The sequence below is a fragment of the Squalius cephalus genome (assembly GCF_949319135.1).
Source record: "Squalius cephalus genome assembly, chromosome: 7".
Lineage (NCBI taxonomy): Eukaryota > Metazoa > Chordata > Actinopteri > Cypriniformes > Leuciscidae > Squalius > Squalius cephalus.
This window is the reverse complement of record NC_137128.1, coordinates 7216369-7229672: the sequence shown is the minus strand read 5'-3', so window position 1 is coordinate 7229672 and position 13304 is coordinate 7216369. Positions and strand designations below refer to the sequence as shown.

Genomic DNA, 13304 nt, shown 5'->3' with positions numbered 1-13304 from the left:
CTCGGGGCAGGGTTCCCCCAGAGGAATGGTCTCTCCACCCTCAGACGGTTCTCCTGCTCTAGGAGGTCTTCGGGAAGGCAGAAGTAGACCTTTTCGCCTCAGAAGACAACTGTCACTGCCCAATCTTCTTTTCAAAGAACAGAGATGCGTTGGCCCACGACTGGCCCAACCTTCCCCTCTATGCGTTTCCTCCGGTCTCGATGCTCCCTCAGGTCATCGAACGGATCAGGAACACGAAATGCGCAGTTCTCTTGGTAGCTCCTCTCTGGCAGACCCAGGCTTGGTTCCCAGAGTTGATGCAACTGTCTGTAACAGACCCGTGGCCAATTCCAGTGAGGCGCGACCTCCTAGCGACCTTATAGTTCGTTTCCTTAAGGGCGCCAGAAGGCTTAATCCGCCTCGGCCACCGTCCGTACCGGCCTGGGACCTTTCCCTGGTTCTACGGGCTCTTAGGGGACCTCCCTTTGAACCACTTCAGTCAGCGGATCTGAAGCCCCTCTCCCTGAAAACCGCCCTGCTTTTGGCACTGGCGTCAGTGAAGAGAATAGGGGACTTGCAAGCGCTTTCTACTAGCGCTTCCTGTCTGGAGTTTGGCCCCAATGACTCTAAGGTCATCCTTAGGCCAAGACATGGATATGTTCCTAAGGTGCTCTCAACTCCGTTCAGAGCCCAGGTCATTTCTCTGTCAGCTCTTCCCTCCTCGGAAGAAGACAGTGATGCTCTCACGCTTTGCCCCGTCAGAGCTCTGAGAGTTTATCTGGAGCGTTCGGCCTCTTTCAGACAGTCTGAACAGCTCTTTGTTTGTTTCGGGGGCCGAAACAAAGGTCTTCCCGTTACAAAGCTCACGCTGTCTAGATGGATAGTGGACGCCATTGCTCTGGCTTACACTTCACTGGGCCTCTCTTGTCCCATAGGTGTTAGAGCTCACTCCACGAGAGGTGTCGCCTCCTCGTGGGCTTGGTCGAGCGGTGTTCCTATCGAAGACATTTGTGCGGCGGCCGGCTGGTCCGTTCCGTCCACATTTGTAAGGTTTTACAACTTAGAGGTCCCTGCTCTGCAGGCACGAGTTCTCTCTATCTAGATCCTGGCTCTGTGGACCCAGACTAGTTTTTGGAATCAGACACATGGTTGTCACCTTGAGTTGTGGGTTTACGTAAGACTGGCCCTTGGTCCAGATCTTATTATTTGGATAATCTCTGGGCCCGATGTTCCGGTCTCGTTATCCTGGCTATTCTGTAACTTCCCGGGACTTCTGGTGAGTCAGAGCGGCCACAAGACTAATAGCACGGCGTTTTAAATAGTGTTCCCACAGCATTTGCAACGCAGTACGAGAGAACGTTCTCGTAAGGGAACGTACTTGGTTACTTACGTAACCTCGGTTCCCTTAGAGATAAGGGAACGAGTACTGCGTTGCCTTGCCGTGCTATTTCTCTTATGTCAGGTGTTTTTCGCTTCAGTCGATTAGACCTGTCAAATGGCGGATTCTTCCTGTATTTATACTCTGCTGTCACGTGCAGTTTCGCGCGCTTGACACTGACAGCGCGGCAAGCGCCCTGATTGGTTCGCGCGCCTCTGCTGATCCGCCATTGGTTCGTGCAGTTGCCTCAGCACAGCCTATCAGCACGCTCGCGCGAGCCTGATGCTCTCACCTGTGCTGCAGCAATGCGTTTTAAAATAAAGGCTTCAATATTCTCGAGAAAAGGAGTTTTCCCACAGCTTTTGCAACGCAGTACTCGTTCCCTTATCTCTAAGGGAACCGAGGTTACGTAAGTAACCAAGTACGTTTCATATTTGTGAAATAATATTATGAAAAGTGAACAGCACGAGTAAGATAGGATGCGCAATATATTGAGAGACATGGAGTGGGTCAGACATGATTTTGACCACTTCATTAAGTTTTGTTTTGTAGAAAGCCTTTCTTTAAAGTGAATTTCGTTTTGGATAAATTGTATCTTAATTTTAATTAATTTTTTAATAAATAAGAAGTATAAAATATAAATATAGCAGACAATATAATCATGGAGGCGCCCGCGCGATCACTTGCATTGCACGTGAACTGGAGCGCATCTTATCCTAACTGAAACTCATACGCCTCACAGACATGAGAAATACATCAAATACACAAAGCTTGAAATGTCTTTGAAATAATTCAAAATGAAAAGAAATAGGCTACTCTCTGATTATGTAATCCATTATGTGCATTAGAGCCCTGCGCGGGACTGTTTTCTTCATCCCGCTCCCGCCCGCGCCCGCCGAATTTCTGACCATTACCGCCCGCTCCCGCAACGTATGCGTTACACTCCCGCCCCCTCCTGCAATATGTATGTCCACTCCCGCCCGCACCCGCAAAACTCTGAGAATGTATTCCCGCACAATAATAGAGATGCATTGATTTTGTGTCTTCTCCCGTCCCGCAGGAAAAAACACATATTTTTATTGCTATTATTAAAGAGATTCATGGGGTTGTTTGTTTCGTTTCCTTGGCCGGCATGTATTCTGGACACATACACACAGGACAATGGAGGAAATCGAGTGTATGCTGTTTTTGGATGGTTTTGTTTTTGTTTTTGCTGTTTTTTATTCAGGATACTCCGTCTGGCGCGTGCAATGATGATGCAGTGAATAGTGATGATGCTCTCTGATCAATCAGCAGTCTGCCGTGTTTTCACGTCACATTTTAGTATCGCCTTAGCTCGCGATACTAAAATGTGTATCGCTCAGAACCTCGCCGGAGGTGGTACGAAAAAAGTACCTGGAAGCAGAGGTACAACTTTTACACAGTGGAAAACCAAACGAAGGCGAGCTGAGCCGAGCCGAGCCATGTGTAGTGGAAAAGCGCCATTATTGACATCTCCATCATGTCGCTAGGCTACCTCCGGATCCCGCAGTGTTTTTTTTAGCCTCCCATTCCCGCCCACAGCAAAGTTCAAACCGCCCGCTCCCGCGAGATTTGCGTTGGGTCCCGCGGGACTAAATCCCAATGCAGCCCTCTAATGTGCATTTCTCTCTATAGGCGCGTTCACCCTACGAATATGGTGATCGTCAACTTCATCTTTGCAGCCGACAATGATACAGAAAACACTAGTTTATTAATAAAAATCAATGCATGCGTCACCGGATTTACAAATGCACATCTTGCTTGTTGCACGCACACATATGTCGAAAATAACGAGATATTATGTAAGGGATAATGTATAGAGAGGCGGTCGTTATAGCGAATAACAACCCCGACAGGCTGAACAGGACCCCGACGTGAAGCGGAGAGGTCTTGAATCAGCCTGAAGGGGTTGTTATTCGCTATAACGACCGCCTCTATACATTATCCCGCTTATTACATGGCTACCTACAAAATAAATAAATAATTTGACACGAATTATTGATTTAAAAAGGAGTTTATTGATTTAAAAACTATTGTATTGCTTCCGCCAAAGAAAATAGTCCGTTCCGCGTCCATAGCAACGCACTGTTTTTCATGGCAACGATCTATTATACTTCGCAGCGGTCTGTTATCAAGAAATAACAGACCGCATTCTACATTGGAATTCAGCCAAGCCATGTAATAAGTTGAAATAACATTATTATTAATAAAAAGTCTTTTAGAATATTTGATTGAATGCTGAATGTTGCGCTTGTTCAATTTAATAAAATTAAAACTTTAATTGTGATCATTAAAATAATTGAATATGAAATATTTAGTGGCCAAGTTTTGCTAATATATATATATATATATATATATATATATATATATATTGCCTATAATTGCGCAGCTCCCCCTGTCAATGATCTAGCAACCCCTCAGCACATGCGTTGAAAATTCTCTGGCGCCACCCCTGGGCCCGGGTATACACGAATATCAGTCACGTGACCTCTTACGTCATCCGCTCTTTTTCCAGTTGACTGCCGCCATCTTGAGCATCTACCGAGTACTGTCTATACTCTATACTGACAAGCATTAGCTAGATAGCTTGCTATGATTTACAGCTTCGTACGGATACAGTAAATGGCTATGAAAGACAACATTTCGCACCTCGACTGCCATGAAAAGAAACGCTACTTTCAAAAAATATCATCGTTAGGGTGTGATCCCTACGCGATACCTGATGATGCCATGGTCCTGGGTTCTAATCCGCACTTATATAGCCTCGTTTTTTTTTTCATCAAAACCGATTATGTTTATCAGTGGTTGTATATCAGGCAGTGCCATGTTTGTGTGCATTTAGTTTTGTCATTTCACGGGAACGAATAGAGAGTCTCCACAACGGATTGAAGCACGCGTCCTAGTGAAGACTGTGCGCGAGCCACAAACAAACACAGTATCCGCGCCACTGATCGCAGCGGCAACGAGCACTTTGATCACTTGATTTCAAAAACAACACATTTCAGCGCTAGATCGCCTCTTATTTAACAAACAAACGGAATGAATGCTCTGCTAGTTAGTGCTTCGACTCCGAACTTCGTTATTCGAATATTTTAAAAATAATGATATTCGTACGAATATTAGGCATCCTTCAATATTCGAACCTGTTATGGGCATTATTTTTTGTAAATGTGTTTGCTTGTAAACGTTGTTTTCAATTCAGATTCCGAGGCTTTTTCACGCCTGGTGAAGTTGTGAATCGCGAGCTCATTAGCAAGGCTATTGTTGGTCATCTGGGCTCCTGTAGGTGACGTTAGCGTCCTGGTTAGCGCCTATTTTGTATACCAAAACAATGGCCGGCCAACGCCTACAACAACCACGCCTGACTAGGAGTTTGAAATCTACACTCCTGACAATTTGAAATGCAACGTGTGCCGCTACTTTGGGTTACCAAAGAAACAGGGAAAAATCACGAGTAAGGACAAAGTCCATTTTTTAATTATTTTTATGTTATGCAGAAGGGTGCAGGCTTTTGTGTTTTATATACAGAAGACATAGGACACCAAAAACAAAGTACAAACACATGGTCAAACAAAAAAACGGATACAATAAAACAAATATACAAATTATATACCCAGTGCTTTAACCCTCTGGGGTCTGAGGGGTTTTTGGGGTCCTTGAGATGTTCTGACATGCCCTGACATTTGTGCTTTTTTCAGTTGCTTATAAACATATTAATGGCAAAGGTGTAAATTCACTCTATTTAGCACAAACAGGGCTACCATAATATGTGAACAACTAGCACATGTTTGTATTTTTGAGAGAATAATAATTATGCATAGTTTTTAAAAAACAAAAAACTAAAGTTTCTGAAATAAGGCCACAAAACACATACTAAATATGTGCCAATAAGACTTTTGACTAATGGATGTGGTCGCCTAGAGTTTTTTCTTCAAAATGATGTGAAAATCATCCTGCCTAATCATTGACATAACACAATACATTGATTTAAATCTTGTAAAACACTTTTTGTTTGTAAAGGCAATATGCGCAAGGGGCGTCAACGATCATGCATATTTAGTGGTTCACACCTGAGGAGACAATGGGGCCTGCATACTTAATGAGCCATTCATTCAGGTGTGTCACCTATAGCCACAAGAAAGAATGCAAGAGCAATATATATATATATATATATATATATATATATATATATATTTTTTTTTTTTTTTTTTTTTCTACCAAATTGGTTCACATTTGGAAGCATCTCAATTTTTTTTTTTTTTTTTTTTTTTTTTCACAAATTGTGCTTGCAAATTGTATAATATCCAAGGAAAACATGTCTAGTAATTGCATTTAATTCTCATACTGTATTTTCAGTTTTGGAATATTTATCCTCTACCCAAATTTGTCAATAATAAAACACAATAAAATTGATCTAAAGAAAAGGCTTATATTTACCTTTTAAAATTTGTTTACATCTACCTTGTAAATATATTTTTTTTATTAAAAAGTTTACAATTACAACAACAATTCAAGTGTAATCTTTCTTTGTAAAAACTAAAGTATACATTTTATCATACATATTTCAAAGTTAAGGATTCATTACTTTGACTATAGCCTACAAAACATACTATATTTATCATATTAGCAAAAATTGGCAAACAAAAGCTTATTTGAGGTGGCAGATATTTTACAGTAAAAATGTGTAATCTATCCAAAACTAGTCAACGAAATGTTGTCTTTCATATGTCAGTAACATAGGTCTTTCGTTTTTATTATAAGGAATATAAATGTTAATTTGCAGTTTAAAGGGGTGATGAACTGAGAAATCAAAGTTTCCTTGAGCTTTTGACATATAAGAGATCATCATACTATAATAATATCCTGTAAGTTTCAGAACTGAAAACTACCTTGTTAGTCCAATAAAAGCTTTTATAGACATCAGGCTCAGCAAACGACTCGTTTTTCAAAGTGGGGAACTATGACGTCAAAGAGGATAAAACACCGCCTCCACAAAAGAAGATCAACGCCTACTTCAACACGGCCTGTTTAGCCCCGCCCACCGATTCGCCCAAACATGCTAAATAACATAGGACGACATGATGATTGCTAAACCGGATCGAGCTACTTACAAGCAATAAACATGCTGTTGACTAAATATTGTGCAGTGCCTGTTTGTGGAAGAAGACAGTCATAAGCTTCCTTCGGATTCCAGCATGGTTAAACTTTATTAAATCAGTCAATCACAATTTCCCGACACGGATCTGCCAGCAACATGTAAGTAACCATGTGTATTCTAATGCCTGATCTGCGATCAGTGATTTCGGTGTAATTATTCAAGTTCAGATATTTCTCTTAAAATCGTTCAATACTGTTTATGCATCAGTGACTAAACGATCAACTTCACATAATTTCTCGTAGTATTATGAAAATAATCTTTTTTTAAACTGTTATTAAATTATATAGCCTACAGAAAGCGATCAAAGAACGATCCCTTTCGCCCAAGCTGTCAATCAAACAGCACAGCGCGAGCCGCGAGAGCTTATCTGGACACTTACCAAACTCGTGATGAAATAATGACACTGTTACACTACACAACGAAGCTCTTACTGTGTACTCACATCGTGTTTGCATTGTGATTTGGTGTAAGCATTTGTGAGAGTGCAAAAATTGCGTTGCAATGATAAGATCTTTATTCACGCGATCAACAGACTGTCTGTCATCTGCTCAGTGCTCATCATGCTGCAACCTTTCATGTGATGGAATAGATTTAAATATAATGCTTTAAACCATACTTTTCACGATTTGTTAATCTCGATAGCTGTAATAGTAAAAACGTAGTAAAAGTTTTCGAGAGAGTTCATGTAATACTAGCTATTTCATTGCAAGCATGTCAGCCAATCACAGCAGTGGGCGTTTGCACTGCAGTCTCACAGCAGACACGCCCCTTAAAACAGAGCGTTCAAATCTGAGGCAGAAATCAGGCTTGGAAAAATGGCTTTTATTTATAAATTCTGACAATTTTTTATGTAAAAATCATACTAACATTATAAGGGCACCCCAGGCAACATTATAAAATAATAAAACAATCCAGTTCATGACCCCTTTAATATGTTGCTTATACAAATACATTTTATTTCAACATATTTCAGTCGATTTTTATAGCAAAATAGTTTACTAAAAGCGAAACATTCATTCACACACAGAAACGCAATTTACTTGAGAATGAAAAAAACTTACTACAGTATTCCATCCGTTGCTCCTCGAAATACCAGCACTTCTGAGTTACATTTTCCATTATTATTATTCCTCACAGCGCTGCGAGACAGTGTAAACAAGTACAATGATCTGAATAAGCTTAAGCTTGATATGTTTTCTCAAGCTGATATGGGGGCGTTCACAGTTTGCATGGATTGCCTCATTCATTTGCGTTTGAATAGCGCGCGCTCTCCGTGGGCGGGGCAGATTAAAATGTAATGAGCTGAGATGAGAACGACTGAAATCTCTCTCTTTTCATAAAGATTACTTAAACGGAGAATATTTTTTTATAATAAAAATTACTTCATTTAAAAGAAGAGAATTCAAGCTTCATGCCTGTGTGTCTGTATGCCTGTTTGACTGAGTATTCGCTGAGTTATGGTTCATTTTCGGACGCGTTTCAGAATGGACTTAAATGACAGAGAGGAGGCTGAACTCGCATCATGTTTATTTTTCTTTATTTGGCGAAAAGCACAACACTTTGTTTTTATTGTGAGTATACACAAAAATAATACACACTTAACAGGATCGATTGATGTATAACACAAGCATATAAGATAAAAAGTAATATATATACTTTTTTTTTTTTTTTTTTCACTGATAAGGAAAAAAACGAGCCTATCGCGCCGGCGCGATAGCCGACCTCAGGGGGTTAATTTCAGTAATGTCTACTAACATAACTGTTCAGGAGTAATATGGGCTAAAAAGATCTAATAAAGTCAGATGTAAAATAACACTGCATAGTTTATCATAGATAGATTAAAGCTTATAAAAGCCAAGATTATTCATTCAAGAGCTGCGACTGATTTTCTCTTTGCCTTTTGTTGTTTGATTCACATTAATGGAGCAATCATCAGTAGGTTTATTAGACTGCTGCCTCTTTAAGACCAAATACAGATCTAATCATTATTACGCATCATATTTTCTCCCAACTATGTACGGCCATTTAAGACATAAACTGTATTTAAGTGAATCTCCAAGACGGCCATTTTGACATATTTTTGTGTATATTTGATCGGTTAGATGCGCACACGAAGCTCAACATATACGTTGCTTGTCTCGTTGCGGTGTGTTGCGGAACGCGCGCCGCATTTGGAACAGCGTCTATTGCGTCAATTTTGGTACTTTTAATAGCCTTTTATTATCAAACGCGTCCCGCAGTTTAGCTACAGTATAGACTACATTTTACAACAATCACCGATCGTGCAGATTCTGGCGTTACGTTTGGGTTTTAGGGAGAAATGAAAAAAAATGTGAAGGGAAGGAATTGCACTAGACAGAATGTGGCTTTAGTTTTTAATGGTTATACCTCAAATATCTTCTTTTTTATAATCATTGGAAGCCAAAATCTAAATCTAAAATAAAATTAGTTTAATATCAAAGATCTAAAGTGTAACCGTTTGAATGTTTAGTTCTGTCCTCATCGATTCGTCAGTAGGGCTGGGTATCGTTCCAAAAATTTCGATACCAATACCGATACCGATACCTTGATTTCGATACCGGTTCCTGAACGATACTTTTTTCGATACCCATTTTATGAAATCCATTTTAACAAGATTACATAATACATTACCTCAGAAAAACTTTGGTTTTATTATTTTGTTTGACTCATGCTCCTTAGCCAGTGCACAAAGGAATTTTTTTTTTATAAAGAGCTCATGCTCACCAAAGCTGAATTTGTTTGATGAAAAATACAGTAAAACTTGTAACATTGTGAAATAGTATTACAATTTAAAATCTTATTTGAATATATTTCAAAATGTAATTTATTCCTGTGATGTCAAAGCTGAATTTTCAAAATCATTACTTCAGTGTCACATGATCCTTCAGAAATATGAAAACAGTTTGCTGCTTAATATTTTGGAAACTATGATACATTTTTTCATGATGAATTTCAAAAGAACAGCATTTATTTGAATCAGAAACCCTTTGTAACATTACACATGTTTTAGGGTCATTTTTGATCACTTTAATGCATCCTTACTGAAAAACAATTCTGACTAACCAGAGCCGGACAGTAACGGAGTACATTTACTTGAGTACAGTACTTAAGTACAATTTTGAGGGATCTGTACTTTACTCGAGAATCATTTTTGGGGAGTACTCATGACTTTACTCAAGTACATTTGAGAGGCAAATATTGTACTCTTTACTCCGCTACATTTCTATCCATAACTGTGAGTACCCGTTACTTCTTCTAAAAAAAAAAAGAAATAAAAAAAAAAGAAAAAGCGAGCGACAGTGCGCGAGAGAGACCGAGTGTGTCTGCGCGCGCGACCGGCTCTCTCTCTCTCTGCTCGTTCTTTCAGTTAAACATGCGCCCTGTCACAAGCGGCAGTTCATCTACTTTACTCACCGATCAAATAAGACTTTGGCGGGACAAAAATTCACTTTGGCGGGCGCTAAAACAAGTTCAATGCAGGAAAATTCATGCGTGAATTTAACTGAGTAGTACATGACCATGCACTCGCACAAATGCGACCACATACAATTTGAACTCGCACATTCTCAATAAAATGGTCGCATATTTGGTCGCAGTCTGGAACCCTGTGATTTGATTGATGAAAAAAAGAGAAACTCACATGTACACACAATTGTTAGCTGAATTTTCTTTTCTGATATTACACATTAATGTAAGCTGAGCATTTGCGTTGATGTTCTTGAGTATGCGGTGTGTTTAACACAGTCGGGTTCAAATGTGGGTGCAAAAAATCGATTAAAACTCTAGCAGAGGTTTGTCAGAGCGTTGCCATTGTGCTATTGCCTTGTGGGCAAGTGGAAATGTTAAATAAATCAGCATGGTAAAAAGATGAAAATGACTTGATTTTACTTTCAATTTCTTTACATTCTCCAAGGTATTAACTAGGGGTGGAACGGTACATGTATTCGTATTGAACCGAATCGGTACGGGCGTCACGGTTCGGTACATGAATTTACACGGAGAATACGGTATAAAAATAAATAAAACTCGCGTGCAAATTAATTAATGTAATGCGGAACTACTGTTAGATACGCGGGTTCTTTAGGGACACCTAATCTGTAGCCCCGCCTTAAGCTAGGTTTGTTTATACCTTCTTATACTGTCTATGGTTTATACTTTCGCCTGCCTCCGCAGCGCGCGCCTCCCCAAATGGACGAGGCATTTATACTTCGCGCTCGCCGGTGTATATTCTTTGAAACGACAGGGTGCGACTCGGTGTAATTGTCCTCTAAACCATCAGGAATCAGCGGTTTGAAGTAAGGTAGGCTAAAAATGTATATGAGAACGTAACCTACAACTAAATTAACGTTATCTTACATAATTTCTAAACATTTTTATTTAGTTTTGTGAACCTTTTTATAAAACATGGCCATTTATTTTTATTTAAAGGGCTGATGTCTGCTATTGTAGGCTCATTTTGTTAATGTAAGCAACTAATTTAGACGCAAGAACTGGGTGCCGGTGCTGTGAGATGTACATGCTCGGCCAGATTCGGCTCGAAGTCGTGCGTCTTCGGATGCGGAGCCGTGCGCTAAAAGCCGTGCACTGCACACTGCCAAGTGAAATGTGGCCTTGCACACCCAACGCGCATGACCGCCCACACCACAATGACGACATTTTTGCCGCGCGCACCCTCGCGCTCGTGCGTCCGCACATAAATAAGAGATGCTTTATTTTCAGTTTTATAGCTGATTGTCTTACTTTGTTTACATCTTACTTTACACACTTCAGGGCAGGCTGTTGCAGCTAGCTCAGGGGAGAGACTGTATGACACTAGGTGGTACAGCCTGAGACATGCACAATAAAAAAAAATTGCCCTCTGCATTTTTGTTTTGCTTTTCCCTCCATTGTACCGAACCGTGATGTCTGAACTGAGGTATGAACCGAACCGTGACTTCTGTGTACCGTTCCACCCCTAGTATTAACATTAACATTTTTCATAACTCCATGTAGGACGTTTCTGTACATAAATGTAAGCACTATGGCAGTAGTAATGCAATATTTAGAAAATGTACTCTTGGTACTCAAGTACTTTTAAAAACAAGTACTTCGGTACTTTTACTTAAGTAGACATCTGACTGTAGTACTTTTACTTGTACTTGAGTAAAATTTAGCAAGGGGTATCTGTACTTTTACTCAAGTAATGAAGCTGTGTACTCTGTCCGCCTCTGTGACTAACTAACAATTTTTTGAACAGCAGTGTACATTCAGTAGGTCATTATTGCAACATAAACACTGTCAGAGTGATCAACAAGGTATCTCTTCATTTACCAGTCGAAGACGAAGCAACTTTCTGCTCTTATGTTTACTCCGTGCACTGTCAAGGTCTCCATCATATCTGTCGTGGTACCGGTCTTTGCAGCAATTATTTTACCGCAAATACTGCATCGGGCGCTGTTGGCATCGAGCCTGGAGAAATGTAGCCACACTTTTGATCGACTTTTCCACATCGTTAGGGTATTGTGTGTGTGCTCGCGCTCTCGCGTCTCATAGGAGTATGTGCGTGGAGAGTTTGTGTGTGTGTGTGTGTGTGTGTGTGTGTGTGTGCTCGCGTCTCATTGAGTATTTGCGCGAGTTTGTGTGAGCGCGCGCCTCTCATATGAGTATGTGCGCGGAGATTTCCGCGCGTCTCGTGTGTGTAGAGTTTGCGTGTATGTGCGTGAGCGACTTTAGGTGTGTCGTTGTTAGGGATGGGTATCGTTAAGGTTTTAACGGTATTACTACTCTTACCGATACTCCTTATCGATCCGGTACTTTAACGGTATTCTTATCGGTTCTTTTTGTTATATTAAAAAAAAGGAAAAAAATAATTTAGAACATAATTAATATTGCTTTAAATTTTGAAATGTAAAATAAATATCTATAGCAAAAGAAAAAGCAATGCTTTAACAAAACAAATAAAACATGCATGTTATGCAGAAGGGTGCAGGCTTTTGTGCTTTATATACAGAAGACATAGGACACCAAAAACAAAGTACAAACACATGGTCAAACAAAAATAAAGTATACAATAAAACAAATATACAAATTATATACCCAGTGCTTTAATTTCAGTAATGTCTACTGACATTACTGTTCAGGAGTAATATGGGCTAAAAAGACATCTAATAAAGTCAGATGTAAAATAACATTGCATAGTTTATCATAGATAGATTAAAGCTTATAAAAGCCAAAATTATTCATTCAAGAGCTGCGACTGATTTTCTCTTTGCCTTTTGTTGTTTGATTCACATTAATGGAGCAATCGTCAGCAGGTTTATTAGACTGCTGCCTCTTTAAGACCAAATGCAGATCTAATCATTATTACGCATCATATTTTCTCCCAACTATTTATGCCCATTTAAGACATAAACTGTATTTAAGTGAATAAACTGTTTAAGTGAATCTGCAAGACGGCCATTTTGACATATTTGTGTGTATATTTGATCGTTTAGATGCGCACACGAAGCCCAAAATATACGTTGCTTGTCTCGTTGCGGTGTGTTTCGGAGCGCGCGCCGCATTTGGAACAGCGTCTATTGCTCAATTTTGGTACTTTTAATAGCCTTTTATTATCAAACGCGTCCCGCAGTTTAGCAACAGTATAGACAACATTTTACAACAATCACCGATCATGCAGATTCTGAAGTTACGTTTGGGATTTAGGGAGAAATGACAGCGCACCGCTGTGAAGGGAAGGAAGCTGCGCTGGAGAGAAAGCGGCTTTAG

At 39.9% G+C, this 13304-nt stretch overlaps 1 protein-coding gene across 1 annotated transcript in view; it reads right to left on the bottom strand.

Moving 5' to 3' along the window:
* LOC307161679 (uncharacterized protein) overlaps positions 1 to 13304 on the bottom strand; it is a 396018-nt gene that overhangs the window by 230713 nt on the left and 152001 nt on the right. Inside the window, exon 3 of the mRNA XM_079876558.1 lies at positions 4289 to 4426. The gene's annotated coding sequence lies outside the window, so the exon portion shown is untranslated. The remainder of the gene's footprint in view (positions 1 to 4288; positions 4427 to 13304) is intronic.